Here is a 21,962-nt window from a genome sequence, read left to right on the forward strand (position 1 = left end):
CTGCCTCGTCCCACCTTATGCTGTACCGCTTTGGCAAATGCTTTATCTGCGCCATTCGCCTTAATCACATCTGAGAGTAAATCTTAAAAAAACGCCTGTCGCTAATTGTTCGTCATCACAGGTACTGTTTGCTATACGGCCACGACGCGCAACTGATTTCCAAAATTCATCTTTCTCCTGTGAGGATGGAACTTACGACCCCTGGTTTATTAGACCAGTGCTCTACCACTGAGCTAAAGAGGCGCGGCCTAGCGGTACTCTTGGGTACTTCGTCCTTACGGTCGTCTGCACCATCAGACTTTAGCTGACAACACTTCATATTACCGGCTAATATTTGCAGCTATGGCGACAAATTACTGCTTGGCTACACATCTGACACGTAACCGATGTGCTCTCCAAACCACAACACTTGCATTTCAGAACATGTCTTTCACACATGTCTACAAAATCACCTTCACCTTCAAATACAGTTTCCTTGCGACTGACAGAGACGTAGGCAAAGTTTAAAGTTGCTATTTCCATTAAATCTCGTTAATCAGAAAAACGGTAATTTACACCTGCAGCGGAACAAAATTCCGTTCCGCCCAGCGTCTGGCTCGAAACCACGACCCTGGGAATAAGAGTCTGACGCTCTACCGACTGAGATAGCCGGCTACCTCGGTGAATACTTGCCGGGTAGCACGTCACACAGTACTCGTTTGGGTTGGGTGGTCCCATACAGAATCTCTCCATGCTGCCTAATGTTTTCCTAACGTCACACTCGTCACGTACTTCACTTTTATGTCATAATCATTTCTGAGAGGCAAAGAAATTGCATGACAACAAGCAGAGCTAGTGGCGTCAAAATTAACACACATACTTTATGTGACTCAAAAGCCGAACGAGTTACTTTCCGACGTTGTTTTAGATGTGCAAGTGCCAGTCAAAACTCGCGGTGTCGGCACTCTGCCGACCATTTCGTTAGTTAACACCGGTCTTGCTGTGTGTGTTTCAAGCTTAAGAGCATCTCCAAGCAAAAAATGGTCAACAGCAACATTCAGACGGTTTCGTACTGCTCAATTGCTACATTAAAACGGTATGTTTCTTTTTCAGAACTGGAAAAACACAAGCGTGACAGCATTCGAACCTGTAATCTTCAGAACCGAAGTCCGACGCCTTATCCATTAGGCCACACGGTCACTGACGACCAACATTTACATGTATACGACTCATCTCGAAACGCTCACGCCCCTGAGGATTTGTGTTTTCGTTCTACACAGCCGCTGCCCCTTGCTCTTTCCCACCCATTCGTTACATTCAACCTCTGACGTGACCGACCAAATATAGACTGAGAAACAAGACCACACAATTTGTGCATTCGGAATCGAAGGCAGGCCGTCCCTCGCCGCATTTGCTACGATGGCCATTTGCTACTTCTGCAGAAGCGGCGGCGGCGACGACGACGACGACGACGACGACGACGACGACGACGAAGATCGCGAGAGACTCTGAGATATGTGAGAAATACATCTATAAAATGTAATTCAGACTGCCTCGTCCCACCTTATGCTGTACCGCTTTGGCAAATGCTTTATCTGCGCCATTCGCCTTAATCACATCTGAGAGTAAATCTTAAAAAAACGCCTGTCGCTAATTGTTCGTCATCACAGGTACTGTTTGCTATACGGCCACGACGCGCAACTGATTTCCAAAATTCATCTTTCTCCTGTGAGGATGGAACTTACGACCCTTGGTTTATTAGACCAGTGCTCTACCACTGAGCTAAAGAGGCGCGGCCTAGCGATACTCTTGGGTACTTCGTCCTTACGGTCGTCTGCATCATCAGACTTTAGCTGACAACAATTCATATTATCGGCTAATATTTGCAGCTATGGCGACAAATTACTGCTTGGCTACACATCTGACACGTAACCGATGTGCTCTCCAAACCACAACACTTGCATTTCAGAACATGTCTTTTACACATGTCTACAAAATCACCTTCACCTTCAAATACAGTTTCCTTGCGACTGACAGAGACGTAGGCAAAGTTTAAAGTTGCTATTTCCATTAAATCTCGTTAATCAGAAAAACGGTAATTTACACCTGCAGCGGAACAAAATTCCGTTTCGCCCAGCGTCTGGCTCGAACCCACGACCCTGGGATTAAGTGTCTGACGCTCTACCGACTGAGATAGCCGGCTACCTCGGTGAATATTTGCCGGGTAGCACGTCACACAGTACTCGTTTGGGTTGGGTGGTCCCATACAGCATCTCTCCATGCTGCCTAATGTTTTCCTAACGTCACACTCGTCACGTACTTCACTTTTATGTCATAATCATTTCTGAGAGGCAAAGAAATTGCATGACAACAAGCAGAGCTAGTGGCGTCAAAATTAACACACATACTTTATGTGACTCAAAAGCCGAACGAGTTACTTTCCGACGTTGTTTTAGATGTGCAAGTGCCAGTCAAAACTCGCGTTGTCGGCACTCTGCCGACCATTTCGCTAGTTAACACCGGTCTTGCTGTGTGTGTTTCAAGCTCAAGAGCATCTCCAAGCAAAAAATGGTCAACAGCAACATTCAGACGGTTTCGTACTGCTCAATTGCTACATTAAAACGGTATGTTTCTTTTTCAGAACTGGAAAAACACAACCGTGACAGCATTCGAACCTGTAATCTTCAGAGCCGAAGTCCGACGCCTTATCCATTAGGCCACACGGTCACTGACGACCAACATTTACATGTATACGACTCATCTCGAAACGCTCACACCCCTGAGGATTTGTGTTTTCGTTCTACACAGCCGCTGCCCCTTGCTCTTTCCCACCCATTCGTTACATTCAACCTCTGACGTGACCGACCAAATATAGACTGAGAAACAAGACCACACAATTTGTGCATTCGGAATCGAAGGCAGGCCGTCCCTCGCCGCATTTGCTACGATGGCCATTTGCTACTTCTGCAGAAGCGGCGGCGGCGACGACGACGACGACGACGACGACGAAGATCGCGAGAGACTCTGAGATATGTGAGAAATACATCTATAAAATGTAATTCAGACTGCCTCGTCCCACCTTATGCTGTACCGCTTTGGCAAATGCTTTATCTGCGCCATTCGCCTTAATCACATCTGAGAGTAAATCTTAAAAAAACGCCTGTCGCTAATTGTTCGTCATCACAGGTACTGTTTGCTATACGGCCACGACGCGCAACTGATTTCCAAAATTCATCTTTCTCCTGTGAGGATGGAACTTACGACCCCTGGTTTATTAGACCAGTGCTCTACCACTGAGCTAAAGAGGCGCGGCCTAGCGATACTCTTGGGTACTTCGTCCTTACGGTCGTCTGCATCATCAGACTTTAGCTGACAACAATTCATATTATCGGCTAATATTTGCAGCTATGGCGACAAATTACTGCTTGGCTACACATCTGACACGTAACCGATGTGCTCTCCAAACCACAACACTTGCATTTCAGAACATGTCTTTTACACATGTCTACAAAATCACCTTCACCTTCAAATACAGTTTCCTTGCGACTGACAGAGACGTAGGCAAAGTTTAAAGTTGCTATTTCCATTAAATCTCGTTAATCAGAAAAACGGTAATTTACACCTGCAGCGGAACAAAATTCCGTTTCGCCCAGCGTCTGGCTCGAACCCACGACCCTGGGATTAAGTGTCTGACGCTCTACCGACTGAGATAGCCGGCTACCTCGGTGAATATTTGCCGGGTAGCACGTCACACAGTACTCGTTTGGGTTGGGTGGTCCCATACAGCATCTCTCCATGCTGCCTAATGTTTTCCTAACGTCACACTCGTCACGTACTTCACTTTTATGTCATAATCATTTCTGAGAGGCAAAGAAATTGCATGACAACAAGCAGAGCTAGTGGCGTCAAAATTAACACACATACTTTATGTGACTCAAAAGCCGAACGAGTTACTTTCCGACGTTGTTTTAGATGTGCAAGTGCCAGTCAAAACTCGCGGTGTCGGCACTCTGCCGACCATTTCGCTAGTTAACACCGGTCTTGCTGTGTGTGTTTCAAGCTCAAGAGCATCTCCAAGCAAAAAATGGTCAACAGCAACATTCAGACGGTTTCGTACTGCTCAATTGCTACATTAAAACGGTATGTTTCTTTTTCAGAACTGGAAAAACACAACCGTGACAGCATTCGAACCTGTAATCTTCAGAGCCGAAGTCCGACGCCTTATCCATTAGGCCACACGGTCACTGACGACCAACATTTACATGTATACGACTCATCTCGAAACGCTCACACCCCTGAGGATTTGTGTTTTCGTTCTACACAGCCGCTGCCCCTTGCTCTTTCCCACCCATTCGTTACATTCAACCTCTGACGAGACCGACCAAATATAGACTGAGAAACAAGACCACACACTTTGTGCATTCGGAATCGAAGGCAGGGCGTCCCTCGCCGCATTTGCTACGATGGCCATTTGCTACTTCTGCAGAAGCGGCGGCGGCGACGACGACGACGACGACGACGACGACGACGAAGATCGCGAGAGGCTCTGAGATATGTGAGAAATACATCTATAAAATGTAATTCAGACTGCCTCGTCCCACCTTATGCTGTACCGCTTTGGCAAATGCTTTATCTGCGCCATTCGCCTTAATCACATCTGAGAGTAAATCTTAAAAAAACGCCTGTCGCTAATTGTTCGTCATCACAGGTACTGTTTGCTATACGGCCACGACGCGCAACTGATTTCCAAAATTCATCTTTCTCCTGTGAGGATGGAACTTACGACCCCTGGTTTATTAGACCAGTGCTCTACCACTGAGCTAAAGAGGCGCGGCCTAGCGGTACTCTTGGGTACTTCGTCCTTACGGTCGTCTGCACCATCAGACTTTAGCTGACAACACTTCATATTACCGGCTAATATTTGCAGCTATGGCGACAAATTACTGCTTGGCTACACATCTGACACGTAACCGATGTGCTCTCCAAACCACAACACTTGCATTTCAGAACATGTCTTTCACACATGTCTACAAAATCACCTTCACCTTCAAATACAGTTTCCTTGCGACTGACAGAGACGTAGGCAAAGTTTAAAGTTGCTATTTCCATTAAATCTCGTTAATCAGAAAAACGGTAATTTACACCTGCAGCGGAACAAAATTCCGTTCCGCCCAGCGTCTGGCTCGAAACCACGACCCTGGGAATAAGAGTCTGACGCTCTACCGACTGAGATAGCCGGCTACCTCGGTGAATACTTGCCGGGTAGCACGTCACACAGTACTCGTTTGGGTTGGGTGGTCCCATACAGAATCTCTCCATGCTGCCTAATGTTTTCCTAACGTCACACTCGTCACGTACTTCACTTTTATGTCATAATCATTTCTGAGAGGCAAAGAAATTGCATGACAACAAGCAGAGCTAGTGGCGTCAAAATTAACACACATACTTTATGTGACTCAAAAGCCGAACGAGTTACTTTCCGACGTTGTTTTAGATGTGCAAGTGCCAGTCAAAACTCGCGGTGTCGGCACTCTGCCGACCATTTCGTTAGTTAACACCGGTCTTGCTGTGTGTGTTTCAAGCTTAAGAGCATCTCCAAGCAAAAAATGGTCAACAGCAACATTCAGACGGTTTCGTACTGCTCAATTGCTACATTAAAACGGTATGTTTCTTTTTCAGAACTGGAAAAACACAAGCGTGACAGCATTCGAACCTGTAATCTTCAGAACCGAAGTCCGACGCCTTATCCATTAGGCCACACGGTCACTGACGACCAACATTTACATGTATACGACTCATCTCGAAACGCTCACGCCCCTGAGGATTTGTGTTTTCGTTCTACACAGCCGCTGCCCCTTGCTCTTTCCCACCCATTCGTTACATTCAACCTCTGACGTGACCGACCAAATATAGACTGAGAAACAAGACCACACAATTTGTGCATTCGGAATCGAAGGCAGGCCGTCCCTCGCCGCATTTGCTACGATGGCCATTTGCTACTTCTGCAGAAGCGGCGGCGGCGACGACGACGACGACGACGACGACGACGACGACGACGAAGATCGCGAGAGACTCTGAGATATGTGAGAAATACATCTATAAAATGTAATTCAGACTGCCTCGTCCCACCTTATGCTGTACCGCTTTGGCAAATGCTTTATCTGCGCCATTCGCCTTAATCACATCTGAGAGTAAATCTTAAAAAAACGCCTGTCGCTAATTGTTCGTCATCACAGGTACTGTTTGCTATACGGCCACGACGCGCAACTGATTTCCAAAATTCATCTTTCTCCTGTGAGGATGGAACTTACGACCCCTGGTTTATTAGACCAGTGCTCTACCACTGAGCTAAAGAGGCGCGGCCTAGCGGTACTCTTGGGTACTTCGTCCTTACGGTCGTCTGCACCATCAGACTTTAGCTGACAACACTTCATATTACCGGCTAATATTTGCAGCTATGGCGACAAATTACTGCTTGGCTACACATCTGACACGTAACCGATGTGCTCTCCAAACCACAACACTTGCATTTCAGAACATGTCTTTCACACATGTCTACAAAATCACCTTCACCTTCAAATACAGTTTCCTTGCGACTGACAGAGACGTAGGCAAAGTTTAAAGTTGCTATTTCCATTAAATCTCGTTAATCAGAAAAACGGTAATTTACACCTGCAGCGGAACAAAATTCCGTTCTGCCCAGCGTCTGGCTCGAACCCACGACCCTGGGAATAAGAGTCTGACGCTCTACCGACTGAGATAGCCGGCTACCTCGGTGAATACTTGCCGGGTAGCACGTCACACAGTACTCGTTTGGGTTGGGTGGTCCCATACAGAATCTCTCCATGCTGCCTAATGTTTTCCTAACGTCACACTCGTCACGTACTTCACTTTTATGTCATAATCATTTCTGAGAGGCAAAGAAATTGCATGACAACAAGCAGAGCTAGTGGCGTCAAAATTAACACACATACTTTATGTGACTCAAAAGCCGAACGAGTTACTTTCCGACGTTGTTTTAGATGTGCAAGTGCCAGTCAAAACTCGCGGTGTCGGCACTCTGCCGACCATTTCGTTAGTTAACACCGGTCTTGCTGTGTGTGTTTCAAGCTTAAGAGCATCTCCAAGCAAAAAATGGTCAACAGCAACATTCAGACGGTTTCGTACTGCTCAATTGCTACATTAAAACGGTATGTTTCTTTTTCAGAACTGGAAAAACACAAGCGTGACAGCATTCGAACCTGTAATCTTCAGAACCGAAGTCCGACGCCTTATCCATTAGGCCACACGGTCACTGACGACCAACATTTACATGTATACGACTCATCTCGAAACGCTCACGCCCCTGAGGATTTGTGTTTTCGTTCTACACAGCCGCTGCCCCTTGCTCTTTCCCACCCATTCGTTACATTCAACCTCTGACGTGACCGACCAAATATAGACTGAGAAACAAGACCACACAATTTGTGCATTCGGAATCGAAGGCAGGCCGTCCCTCGCCGCATTTGCTACGATGGCCATTTGCTACTTCTGCAGAAGCGGCGGCGGCGACGACGACGACGACGACGACGACGACGAAGATCGCGAGAGACTCTGAGATATGTGAGAAATACATCTATAAAATGTAATTCAGACTGCCTCGTCCCACCTTATGCTGTACCGCTTTGGCAAATGTTTTATCTGCGCCATTCGCCTTAATCACATCTGAGAGTAAATCTTAAAAAAACGCCTGTCGCTAATTGTTCGTCATCACAGGTACTGTTTGCTATACGGCCACGACGCGCAACTGATTTCCAAAATTCATCTTTCTCCTGTGAGGATGGAACTTACGACCCCTGGTTTATTAGACCAGTGCTCTACCACTGAGCTAAAGAGGCGCGGCCTAGCGGTACTCTTGGGTACTTCGTCCTTACGGTCGTCTGCACCATCAGACTTTAGCTGACAACACTTCATATTACCGGCTAATATTTGCAGCTATGGCGACAAATTACTGCTTGGCTACACATCTGACACGTAACCGATGTGCTCTCCAAACCACAACACTTGCATTTCAGAACATGTCTTTCACACATGTCTACAAAATCACCTTCACCTTCAAATACAGTTTCCTTGCGACTGACAGAGACGTAGGCAAAGTTTAAAGTTGCTATTTCCATTAAATCTCGTTAATCAGAAAAACGGTAATTTACACCTGCAGCGGAACAAAATTCCGTTCCGCCCAGCGTCTGGCTCGAAACCACGACCCTGGGAATAAGAGTCTGACGCTCTACCGACTGAGATAGCCGGCTACCTCGGTGAATACTTGCCGGGTAGCACGTCACACAGTACTCGTTTGGGTTGGGTGGTCCCATACAGAAAATCTCCATGCTGCATAATGTTTTCCTATCGTCACACTCGTCACGTACTTCACTTTTATGTCATAATCATTTCTGAGAGGCAAAGAAATTGCATGACAACAAGCAGAGCTAGTGGCGTCAAAATTAACACACATACTTTATGTGACTCAAAAGCCGAACGAGTTACTTTCCGACGTTGTTTTAGGTGTGCAAGTGCCAGTCAAAACTCGCGGTGTCGGCACTCTGCCGACCATTTCGTTAGTTAACACCGGTCTTGCTGTGTGTGTTTCAAGCTTAAGAGCATCTCCAAGCAAAAAATGGTCAACAGCAACATTCAGACGGTTTCGTACTGCTCAATTGCTACATTAAAACGGTATGTTTCTTTTTCAGAACTGGAAAAACACAAGCGTGACAGCATTCGAACCTGTAATCTTCAGAACCGAAGTCCGACGCCTTATCCATTAGGCCACACGGTCACTGACGACCAACATTTACATGTATACGACTCATCTCGAAACGCTCACGCCCCTGAGGATTTGTGTTTTCGTTCTACACAGCCGCTGCCCCTTGCTCTTTCCCACCCATTCGTTACATTCAACCTCTGACGTGACCGACCAAATATAGACTGAGAAACAAGACCACACAATTTGTGCATTCGGAATCGAAGGCAGGCCGTCCCTCGCCGCATTTGCTACGATGGCCATTTGCTACTTCTGCAGAAGCGGCGGCGACGACGACGACGACGACGACGACGACGAAGATCGCGAGAGACTCTGAGATATGTGAGAAATACATCTATAAAATGTAATTCAGACTGCCTCGTCCCACCTTATGCTGTACCGCTTTGGCAAATGCTTTATCTGCGCCATTCGCCTTAATCACATCTGAGAGTAAATCTTAAAAAAACGCCTGTCGCTAATTGTTCGTCATCACAGGTACTGTTTGCTATACGGCCACGACGCGCAACTGATTTCCAAAATTCATCTTTCTCCTGTGAGGATGGAACTTACGACCCTTGGTTTATTAGACCAGTGCTCTACCACTGAGCTAAAGAGGCGCGGCCTAGCGATACTCTTGGGTACTTCGTCCTTACGGTCGTCTGCATCATCAGACTTTAGCTGACAACAATTCATATTATCGGCTAATATTTGCAGCTATGGCGACAAATTACTGCTTGGCTACACATCTGACACGTAACCGATGTGCTCTCCAAACCACAACACTTGCATTTCAGAACATGTCTTTTACACATGTCTACAAAATCACCTTCACCTTCAAATACAGTTTCCTTGCGACTGACAGAGACGTAGGCAAAGTTTAAAGTTGCTATTTCCATTAAATCTCGTTAATCAGAAAAACGGTAATTTACACCTGCAGCGGAACAAAATTCCGTTTCGCCCAGCGTCTGGCTCGAACCCACGACCCTGGGATTAAGTGTCTGACGCTCTACCGACTGAGATAGCCGGCTACCTCGGTGAATATTTGCCGGGTAGCACGTCACACAGTACTCGTTTGGGTTGGGTGGTCCCATACAGCATCTCTCCATGCTGCCTAATGTTTTCCTAACGTCACACTCGTCACGTACTTCACTTTTATGTCATAATCATTTCTGAGAGGCAAAGAAATTGCATGACAACAAGCAGAGCTAGTGGCGTCAAAATTAACACACATACTTTATGTGACTCAAAAGCCGAACGAGTTACTTTCCGACGTTGTTTTAGATGTGCAAGTGCCAGTCAAAACTCGCGGTGTCGGCACTCTGCCGACCATTTCGCTAGTTAACACCGGTCTTGCTGTGTGTGTTTCAAGCTCAAGAGCATCTCCAAGCAAAAAATGGTCAACAGCAACATTCAGACGGTTTCGTACTGCTCAATTGCTACATTAAAACGGTATGTTTCTTTTTCAGAACTGGAAAAACACAACCGTGACAGCATTCGAACCTGTAATCTTCAGAGCCGAAGTCCGACGCCTTATCCATTAGGCCACACGGTCACTGACGATCAACATTTACATGTATACGACTCATCTCGAAACGCTCACACCCCTGAGGATTTGTGTTTTCGTTCTACACAGCCGCTGCCCCTTGCTCTTTCCCACCCATTCGTTACATTCAACCTCTGACGTGACCGACCAAATATAGACTGAGAAACAAGACCACACAATTTGTGCATTCGGAATCGAAGGCAGGCCGTCCCTCGCCGCATTTGCTACGATGGCCATTTGCTACTTCTGCAGAAGCGGCGGCGGCGACGACGACGACGACGACGACGACGACGACGAAGATCGCGAGAGACTCTGAGATATGTGAGAAATACATCTATAAAATGTAATTCAGACTGCCTCATCCCACCTTATGCTGTACCGCTTTGGCAAATGCTTTATCTGCGCCATTCGCCTTAATCACATCTGAGAGTAAATCTTAAAAAAACGCCTGTCGCTAATTGTTCGTCATCACAGGTACTGTTTGCTATACGGCCACGACGCGCAACTGATTTCCAAAATTCATCTTTCTCCTGTGAGGATGGAACTTACGACCCCTGGTTTATTAGACCAGTGCTCTACCACTGAGCTAAAGAGGCGCGGCCTAGCGATACTCTTGGGTACTTCGTCCTTACGGTCGTCTGCATCATCAGACTTTAGCTGACAACAATTCATATTATCGGCTAATATTTGCAGCTATGGCGACAAATTACTGCTTGGCTACACATCTGACACGTAACCGATGTGCTCTCCAAACCACAACACTTGCATTTCAGAACATGTCTTTTACACATGTCTACAAAATCACCTTCACCTTCAAATACAGTTTCCTTGCGACTGACAGAGACGTAGGCAAAGTTTAAAGTTGCTATTTCCATTAAATCTCGTTAATCAGAAAAACGGTAATTTACACCTGCAGCGGAACAAAATTCCGTTTCGCCCAGCGTCTGGCTCGAACCCACGACCCTGGGATTAAGTGTCTGACGCTCTACCGACTGAGATAGCCGGCTACCTCGGTGAATATTTGCCGGGTAGCACGTCACACAGTACTCGTTTGGGTTGGGTGGTCCCATACAGCATCTCTCCATGCTGCCTAATGTTTTCCTAACGTCACACTCGTCACGTACTTCACTTTTATGTCATAATCATTTCTGAGAGGCAAAGAAATTGCATGACAACAAGCAGAGCTAGTGGCGTCAAAATTAACACACATACTTTATGTGACTCAAAAGCCGAACGAGTTACTTTCCGACGTTGTTTTAGATGTGCAAGTGCCAGTCAAAACTCGCGGTGTCGGCACTCTGCCGACCATTTCGCTAGTTAACACCGGTCTTGCTGTGTGTGTTTCAAGCTCAAGAGCATCTCCAAGCAAAAAATGGTCAACAGCAACATTCAGACGGTTTCGTACTGCTCAATTGCTACATTAAAACGGTATGTTTCTTTTTCAGAACTGGAAAAACACAACCGTGACAGCATTCGAACCTGTAATCTTCAGATACGAAGTCCGACGCCTTATCCATTAGACCACACGGTCACTGACGATCAACATTTACATGTATACGACTCATCTCGAAACGCTCACACCCCTGAGGATTTGTGTTTTCGTTCTACACAGCCGCTGCCCCTTGCTCTTTCCCACCCATTCGTTACATTCAACCTCTTACGTGACCGACCAAATATAGACTGAGAAACAAGACCACACAATTTGTGCATTCGGAATCGAAGGCAGGCCGTCCCTCGCCGCATTTGCTACGATGGCCATTTGCTACTTCTGCAGAAGCGGCGGCGGTGGCGACGACGACGACGACGACGACGACGACGACGACGACGACGACGATCGCGAGAGACTCTGAGATATGTGAGAAATACATCTATAAAATGTAATTCAGACTGCCTCGTCCCACCTTATGCTGTACCGCTTTGGCAAATGCTTTATCTGCGCCATTCGCCTTAATCACATCTGAGAGTAAATCTTAAAAAAACGCCTGTCGCTAATTGTTCGTCATCACAGGTACTGTTTGCTATACGGCCACGACGCGCAACTGATTTCCAAAATTCATCTTTCTCCTGTGAGGATGGAACTTACGACCCCTGGTTTATTAGACCAGTGCTCTACCACTGAGCTAAAGAGGCGCGGCCTAGCGATACTCTTGGGTACTTCGTCCTTACGGTCGTCTGCATCATCAGACTTTAGCTGACAACAATTCATATTATCGGCTAATATTTGCAGCTATGGCGACAAATTACTGCTTGGCTACACATCTGACACGTAACCGATGTGCTCTCCAAACCACAACACTTGCATTTCAGAACATGTCTTTTACACATGTCTACAAAATCACCTTCACCTTCAAATACAGTTTCCTTGCGACTGACAGAGACGTAGGCAAAGTTTAAAGTTGCTATTTCCATTAAATCTCGTTAATCAGAAAAACGGTAATTTACACCTGCAGCGGAACAAAATTCCGTTTCGCCCAGCGTCTGGCTCGAACCCACGACCCTGGGATTAAGTGTCTGACGCTCTACCGACTGAGATAGCCGGCTACCTCGGTGAATATTTGCCGGGTAGCACGTCACACAGTACTCGTTTGGGTTGGGTGGTCCCATACAGCATCTCTCCATGCTGCCTAATGTTTTCCTAACGTCACACTCGTCACGTACTTCACTTTTATGTCATAATCATTTCTGAGAGGCAAAGAAATTGCATGACAACAAGCAGAGCTAGTGGCGTCAAAATTAACACACATACTTTATGTGACTCAAAAGCCGAACGAGTTACTTTCCGACGTTGTTTTAGATGTGCAAGTGCCAGTCAAAACTCGCGGTGTCGGCACTCTGCCGACCATTTCGCTAGTTAACACCGGTCTTGCTGTGTGTGTTTCAAGCTCAAGAGCATCTCCAAGCAAAAAATGGTCAACAGCAACATTCAGACGGTTTCGTACTGCTCAATTGCTACATTAAAACGGTATGTTTCTTTTTCAGAACTGGAAAAACACAACCGTGACAGCATTCGAACCTGTAATCTTCAGAGCCGAAGTCCGACGCCTTATCCATTAGGCCACACGGTCACTGACGACCAACATTTACATGTATACGACTCATCTCGAAACGCTCACACCCCTGAGGATTTGTGTTTTCGTTCTACACAGCCGCTGCCCCTTGCTCTTTCCCACCCATTCGTTACATTCAACCTCTGACGTGACCGACCAAATATAGACTGAGAAACAAGACCACACAATTTGTGCATTCGGAATCGAAGGCAGGCCGTCCGTCGCCGCATTTGCTACGATGGCCATTTGCTACTTCTGCAGAAGCGGCGGCGGCGACGACGACGACGACGACGACGACGACGACGACGACGACGAAGATCGCGAGAGACTCTGAGATATGTGAGAAATACATCTATAAAATGTAATTCAGACTGCCTCGTCCCACCTTATGCTGTACCGCTTTGGCAAATGCTTTATCTGCGCCATTCGCCTTAATCACATCTGAGAGTAAATCTTAAAAAAACGCCTGTCGCTAATTGTTCGTCATCACAGGTACTGTTTGCTATACGGCCACGACGCGCAACTGATTTCCAAAATTCATCTTTCTCCTGTGAGGATGGAACTTACGACCCCTGGTTTATTAGACCAGTGCTCTACCACTGAGCTAAAGAGGCGCGGCCTAGCGATACTCTTGGGTACTTCGTCCTTACGGTCGTCTGCATCATCAGACTTTAGCTGACAACAATTCATATTATCGGCTAATATTTGCAGCTATGGCGACAAATTACTGCTTGGCTACACATCTGACACGTAACCGATGTGCTCTCCAAACCACAACACTTGCATTTCAGAACATGTCTTTTACACATGTCTACAAAATCACCTTCACCTTCAAATACAGTTTCCTTGCGACTGACAGAGACGTAGGCAAAGTTTAAAGTTGCTATTTCCATTAAATCTCGTTAATCAGAAAAACGGTAATTTACACCTGCAGCGGAACAAAATTCCGTTTCGCCCAGCGTCTGGCTCGAACCCACGACCCTGGGATTAAGTGTCTGACGCTCTACCGACTGAGATAGCCGGCTACCTCGGTGAATATTTGCCGGGTAGCACGTCACACAGTACTCGTTTGGGTTGGGTGGTCCCATACAGCATCTCTCCATGCTGCCTAATGTTTTCCTAACGTCACACTCGTCACGTACTTCACTTTTATGTCATAATCATTTCTGAGAGGCAAAGAAATTGCATGACAACAAGCAGAGCTAGTGGCGTCAAAATTAACACACATACTTTATGTGACTCAAAAGCCGAACGAGTTACTTTCCGACGTTGTTTTAGATGTGCAAGTGCCAGTCAAAACTCGCGGTGTCGGCACTCTGCCGACCATTTCGCTAGTTAACACCGGTCTTGCTGTGTGTGTTTCAAGCTCAAGAGCATCTCCAAGCAAAAAATGGTCAACAGCAACATTCAGACGGTTTCGTACTGCTCAATTGCTACATTAAAACGGTATGTTTCTTTTTCAGAACTGGAAAAACACAACCGTGACAGCATTCGAACCTGTAATCTTCAGAGCCGAAGTCCGACGCCTTATCCATTAGGCCACACGGTCACTGACGACCAACATTTACATGTATACGACTCATCTCGAAACGCTCACACCCCTGAGGATTTGTGTTTTCGTTCTACACAGCCGCTGCCCCTTGCTCTTTCCCACCCATTCGTTACATTCAACCTCTGACGTGACCGACCAAATATAGACTGAGAAACAAGACCACACAATTTGTGCATTCGGAATCGAAGGCAGGCCGTCCGTCGCCGCATTTGCTACGATGGCCATTTGCTACTTCTGCAGAAGCGGCGGCGGCGACGACGACGACGACGACGACGACGACGACGACGACGAAGATCGCGAGAGACTCTGAGATATGTGAGAAATACATCTATAAAATGTAATTCAGACTGCCTCGTCCCACCTTATGCTGTACCGCTTTGGCAAATGCTTTATCTGCGCCATTCGCCTTAATCACATCTGAGAGTAAATCTTAAAAAAACGCCTGTCGCTAATTGTTCGTCATCACAGGTACTGTTTGCTATACGGCCACGACGCGCAACTGATTTCCAAAATTCATCTTTCTCCTGTGAGGATGGAACTTACGACCCCTGGTTTATTAGACCAGTGCTCTACCACTGAGCTAAAGAGGCGCGGCCTAGCGATACTCTTGGGTACTTCGTCCTTACGGTCGTCTGCATCATCAGACTTTACCTGACAACAATTAATATTATCGGCTAATATTTGCAGCTATGGCGACAAATTACTGCTTGGCTACACATCTGACACGTAACCGATGTGCTCTCCAAACCACAACACTTGCATTTCAGAACATGTCTTTTACACATGTCTACAAAATCACCTTCACCTTCAAATACAGTTTCCTTGCGACTGACAGAGACGTAGGCAAAGTTTAAAGTTGCTATTTCCATTAAATCTCGTTAATCAGAAAAACGGTAATTTACACCTGCAGCGGAACAAAATTCCGTTTCGCCCAGCGTCTGGCTCGAACCCACGACCCTGGGATTAAGTGTCTGACGCTCTACCGACTGAGATAGCCGGCTACCTCGGTGAATATTTGCCGGGTAGCACGTCACACAGTACTCGTTTGGGTTGGGTGGTCCCATACAGCATCTCTCCATGCTGCCTAATGTTTTCCTAACGTCACACTCGTCACGTACTTCACTTTTATGTCATAATCATTTCTGAGAGGCAAAGAAATTGCATGACAACAAGCAGAGCTAGTGGCGTCAAAATTAACACACATACTTTATGTGACTCAAAAGCCGAACGAGTTACTTTCCGACGTTGTTTTAGATGTGCAAGTGCCAGTCAAAACTCGCGGTGTCGGCACTCTGCCGACCATTTCGCTAGTTAACACCGGTCTTGCTGTGTGTGTTTCAAGCTCAAGAGCATCTCCAAGCAAAAAATGGTCAACAGCAACATTCAGACGGTTTCGTACTGCTCAATTGCTACATTAAAACGGTATGTTTCTTTTTCAGAACTGGAAAAACACAACCGTGACAGCATTCGAACCTGTAATCTTCAGAGCCGAAGTCCGACGCCTTATCCATTAGGCCACACGGTCACTGACGACCAACATTTACATGTATACGACTCATCTCGAAACGCTCACACCCCTGAGGATTTGTGTTTTCGTTCTACACAGCCGCTGCCCCTTGCTCTTTCCCACCCATTCGTTACATTCAACCTCTGACGAGACCGACCAAATATAGACTGAGAAACAAGACCACACACTTTGTGCATTCGGAATCGAAGGCAGGGCGTCCCTCGCCGCATTTGCTACGATGGCCATTTGCTACTTCTGCAGAAGCGGCGGCGGCGACGACGACGACGACGACGACGACGACGACGACGACGACGAAGATCGCGAGAGACTCTGAGATATGTGAGAAATACATCTATAAAATGTAATTCAGACTGCCTCGTCCCACCTTATGCTGTACCGCTTTGGCAAATGCTTTATCTGCGCCATTCGCCTTAATCACATCTGAGAGTAAATCTTAAAAAAACGCCTGTCGCTAATTGTTCGTCATCACAGGTACTGTTTGCTATACGGCCACGACGCGCAACTGATTTCCAAAATTCATCTTTCTCCTGTGAGGATGGAACTTACGACCCCTGTTTTATTAGACCAGTGCTCTACCACTGAGCTAAAGAGGCGCGGCCTAGCGATACTCTTGGGTACTTCGTCCTTACGGTCGTCTGCATCATCAGACTTTACCTGACAACAATTAATATTATCGGCTAATATTTGCAGCTATGGCGACAAATTACTGCTTGGCTACACATCTGACACGTAACCGATGTGCTCTCCAAACCACAACACTTGCATTTCAGAACATGTCTTTTACACATGTCTACAAAATCACCTTCACCTTCAAATACAGTTTCCTTGCGACTGACAGAGACGTAGGCAAAGTTTAAAGTTGCTATTTCCATTAAATCTCGTTAATCAGAAAAACGGTAATTTACACCTGCAGCGGAACAAAATTCCGTTTCGCCCAGCGTCTGGCTCGAACCCACGACCCTGGGATTAAGTGTCTGACGTTCTACCGACTGAGATAGCCGGCTACCTCGGTGAATATTTGCCGGGTAGCACGTCACACAGTACTCGTTTGGGTTGGGTGGTCCCATACAGCATCTCTCCATGCTGCCTAATGTTTTCCTAACGTCACACTCGTCACGTACTTCACTTTTATGTCATAATCATTTCTGAGAGGCAAAGAAATTGCATGACAACAAGCAGAGCTAGTGGCGTCAAAATTAACACACATACTTTATGTGACTCAAAAGCCGAACGAGTTACTTTCCGACGTTGTTTTAGATGTGCAAGTGCCAGTCAAAACTCGCGGTGTCGGCACTCTGCCGACCATTTCGCTAGTTAACACCGGTCTTGCTGTGTGTGTTTCAAGCTCAAGAGCATCTCCAAGCAAAAAATGGTCAACAGCAACATTCAGACGGTTTCGTACTGCTCAATTGCTACATTAAAACGGTATGTTTCTTTTTCAGAACTGGAAAAACACAACCGTGACAGCATTCGAACCTGTAATCTTCAGAGCCGAAGTCCGACGCCTTATCCATTAGGCCACACGGTCACTGACGACCAACATTTACATGTATACGACTCATCTCGAAACGCTCACACCCCTGAGGATTTGTGTTTTCGTTCTACACAGCCGCTGCCCCTTGCTCTTTCCCACCCATTCGTTACATTCAACCTCTGACGAGACCGACCAAATATAGACTGAGAAACAAGACCACACACTTTGTGCATTCGGAATCGAAGGCAGGGCGTCCCTCGCCGCATTTGCTACGATGGCCATTTGCTACTTCTGCAGAAGCGGCGGCGGCGACGACGACGACGACGACGACGACGACGAAGATCGCGAGAGACTCTGAGATATGTGAGAAATACATCTATAAAATGTAATTCAGACTGCCTCGTCCCACCTTATGCTGTACCGCTTTGGCAAATGCTTTATCTGCGCCATTCGCCTTAATCACATCTGAGAGTAAATCTTAAAAAAACGCCTGTCGCTAATTGTTCGTCATCACAGGTACTGTTTGCTATACGGCCACGACGCGCAACTGATTTCCAAAATTCAACTTTCTCCTGTGAGGATGGAACTTACGACCCCTGGTTTATTAGACCAGTGCTCTACCACTGAGCTAAAGAGGCGCGGCCTAGCGGTACTCTTGGGTACTTCGTCCTTACGGTCGTCTGCTTCATCAGACTTTAGCTGACAACAATTCATATTATCGGCTAATATTTGCAGCTATGGCGACAAATTACTGCTTGGCTACACATCTGACACGTAACCGATGTGCTCTCCAAACCACAACACTTGCATTTCAGAACATGTCTTTTACACATGTCTACAAAATCACCTTCACCTTCAAATACAGTTTCCTTGCGACTGACAGAGACGTAGGCAAAGTTTAAAGTTGCTATTTCCATTAAATCTCGTTAATCAGAAAAACGGTAATTTACACCTGCAGCGGAACAAAATTCCGTTTCGCCCAGCGTCTGGCTCGAACCCACGACCCTGGGATTAAGTGTCTGACGCTCTACCGACTGAGATAGCCGGCTACCTCGGTGAATATTTGCCGGGTAGCACGTCACACAGTACTCGTTTGGGTTGGGTGGTCCCATACAGCATCTCTCCATGCTGCCTAATGTTTTCCTAACGTCACACTCGTCACGTACTTCACTTTTATGTCATAATCATTTCTGAGAGGCAAAGAAATTACATGACAACAAGCAGAGCTAGTGGCGTCAAAATTAACACACATACTTTATGTGACTCAAAAGCCGAACGAGTTACTTTCCGACGTTGTTTTAGATGTGCAAGTGCCAGTCAAAACTCGCGGTGTCGGCACTCTGCCGACCATTTCGCTAGTTAACACCGGTCTTGCTGTGTGTGTTTCAAGCTCAAGAGCATCTCCAAGCAAAAAATGGTCAACAGCAACATTCAGACGGTTTCGTACTGCTCAATTGCTACATTAAAACGGTATGTTTCTTTTTCAGAACTGGAAAAACACAACCGTGACAGCATTCGTACCTGTAATCTTCAGAGCCGAAGTCCGACGCCTTATCCATTAGGCCACACGGTCACTGACGACCAACATTTACATGTATACGACTCATCTCGAAACGCTCACACCCCTGAGGATTTGTGTTTTCGTTCTACACAGCCGCTGCCCCTTGCTCTTTCCCACCCATTCGTTACATTCAACCTCTGACGAGACCGACCAAATATAGACTGAGAAACAAGACCACACACTTTGTGCATTCGGAATCGAAAGCAGGGCGTCCCTCGCCGCATTTGCTACGATGGCCATTTGCTACTTCTGCAGAAGCGGCGGCGGCGACGACGACGACGACGACGACGACGACGACGACGACGAAGATCGCGAGAGACTCTGAGATATGTGAGAAATACATCTATAAAATGTAATTCAGACTGCCTCGTCCCACCTTATGCTGTACCGCTTTGGCAAATGCTTTATCTGCGCCATTCGCCTTAATCATATCTGAGAGTAAATCTTAAAAAAACGCCTGTCGCTAATTGTTCGTCATCACAGGTACTGTTTGCTATACGGCCACGACGCGCAACTGATTTCCAAAGTTCAACTTTCTCCTGTGAGGATGGAACTTACGACCCCTGGTTTATTAGACCAGTGCTCTACCACTGAGCTAAAGAGGCGCGGCCTAGCGGTACTCTTGGGTACTTCGTCCTTACGGTCGTCTGCATCATCAGACTTTAGCTGACAACAATTCATATTATCGGCTAATATTTGCAGCTATGGCGACAAATTACTGCTTGGCTACACATCTGACACGTAACCGATGTGCTCTCCAAACCACAACACTTGCATTTCAGAACATGTCTTTTACACATGTCTACAAAATCACCTTCACCTTCAAATACAGTTTCCTTGCGACTGACAGAGACGTAGGCAAAGTTTAAAGTTGCTATTTCCATTAAATCTCGTTAATCAGAAAAACGGTAATTTACACCTGCAGCGGAACAAAATTCCGTTTCGCCCAGCGTCTGGCTCGAACCCACGACCCTGGGATTAAGTGTCTGACGCTCTACCGACTGAGATAGCCGGCTACCTCGGTGAATATTTGCCGGGTAGCACGTCACACAGTACTCGTTTGGGTTGGGTGGTCCCATACAGCATCTCTCCATGCTGCCTAATGTTTTCCTAACGTCACACTCGTCACGCACTTCACTTTTATGTCATAATCATTTCTGAGAGGCAAAGAAATTGCATGACAACAAGCAGAGCTAGTGGCGTCAAAATTAACACACATACTTTATGTGACTCAAAAGCCGAACGAGTTACTTTCCGACGTTGTTTTAGATGTGCAAGTGCCAGTCAAAACTCGCGGTGTCGGCACTCTGCCGACCATTTCGCTAGTTAACACCGGTCTTGCTGTGTGTGTTTCAAGCTCAAGAGCATCTCCAAGCAAAAAATGGTCAACAGCAACATTCAGACGGTTTCGTACTGCTCAATTGCTACTTTAAAACGGTATGTTTCTTTTTCAGAACTGGAAAAACACAAGCGTGACAGCATTCGAACCTGTAATCTTCAGATACGAAGTCCGACGCCTTATCCATTAGACCACACGGTCACTGACGATCAACGTTTACATCCATACGACTCATCTCGAAACGCTCACACCCCTGAGGATTTGTGTTTTCGTTCTACACAGCCGCTGCCCCTTGCTCTTTCCCACCCATTCGTTACATTCAACCTCTGACGTGACCGACCAAATATAGACTGAGAAACAAGACCACACAATTTGTGCATTCGGAATCGAAGGCAGGCCGTCCCTCGCCGCATTTGCTACGATGGCCATTTGCTACTTCTGCAGAAGCGGCGGCGGCGACGACGACGACGACGACGACGACGACGACGAAGATCGCGAGAGACTCTGAGATATGTGAGAAATACATCTATAAAATGTAATTCAGACTGCCTCGTCCCACCTTATGCTGTACCGCTTTGGCAAATGCTTTATCTGCGCCATTCGCCTTAATCACATCTGAGAGTAAATCTTAAAAAAACGCCTGTCGCTAATTGTTCGTCATCACAGGTACTGTTTGCTATACGGCCACGACGCGCAACTGATTTCCAAAATTCATCTTTCTCCTGTGAGGATGGAACTTACGACCCCTGGTTTATTAGACCAGTGCTCTACCACTGAGCTAAAGAGGCGCGGCCTAGCGATACTCTTGGGTACTTCGTCCTTACGGTCGTCTGCATCATCAGACTTTAGCTGACAACAATTCATATTATCGGCTAATATTTGCAGCTATGGCGACAAATTACTGCTTGGCTACACATCTGACACGTAACCGATGTGCTCTCCAAACCACAACACTTGCATTTCAGAACATGTCTTTTACACATGTCTACAAAATCACCTTCACCTTCAAATACAGTTTCCTTGCGACTGACAGAGACGTAGGCAAAGTTTAAAGTTGCTATTTCCATTAAATCTCGTTAATCAGAAAAACGGTAATTTACACCTGCAGCGGAACAAAATTCCGTTTCGCCCAGCGTCTGGCTCGAACCCACGACCCTGGGATT

Source organism: Schistocerca gregaria, chromosome 6 (genome assembly GCF_023897955.1).
Source record: "Schistocerca gregaria isolate iqSchGreg1 chromosome 6, iqSchGreg1.2, whole genome shotgun sequence".
NCBI classification, from domain to species: domain Eukaryota; kingdom Metazoa; phylum Arthropoda; class Insecta; order Orthoptera; family Acrididae; genus Schistocerca; species Schistocerca gregaria.